The following is a 556-nucleotide window of genomic DNA, read 5'->3' as shown; positions in this document are numbered from 1 at the left end:
CTTGGCACCTGTGTATGTCTATAAAGTCATCAGGTAGATTTCAGTGGTAATGTTTATCACCTCTACTAATATGACGTAAATTCCCATGCTTCCTTCTCAAATAATACATTTTAAAAAATTCATTGATTTTTTTTTTTGTGTGTATATCACACAGAACATCCCAAACTATCTTATTCAACTATACAACCACTTCCCAGATGGCACCCTCCCATAGCCTCCATCCTTTAATGAGAGCCCTTATACTCTGTTATCCCTGCTACTGTCCGCTGTGTTGTTGGGACCCCCAGCGATTCCCCACTACTTGTCCATGTGGTGAATCTAGTCAGTCTATCCAGAGGTCTTTGTTTTAGGAAGGTCAGCTGTTCCTCATCTAGCAGCAACCAGTTGTCAATATTCCTTTAGATAAGATTGGGGTCTGCTGTTCATTTTCCCAGTTCTATGCTGGGTTACTATCTGGGAGTCCCTTGGGCCACCCTGGCTAACAACTCAAAAGAAAGTATCTCCTATCTGGCACTGTTGCTTGTTACGTAGCCTTTAGCTATGCATATGGACTCTT

This window comes from Nannospalax galili, unplaced genomic scaffold, assembly GCF_000622305.1.
Source record: "Nannospalax galili isolate Female #2095 unplaced genomic scaffold, S.galili_v1.0 scaffold213, whole genome shotgun sequence".
Lineage (NCBI taxonomy): Eukaryota > Metazoa > Chordata > Mammalia > Rodentia > Spalacidae > Nannospalax > Nannospalax galili.
This window is presented reverse-complemented; position numbering follows the sequence as displayed.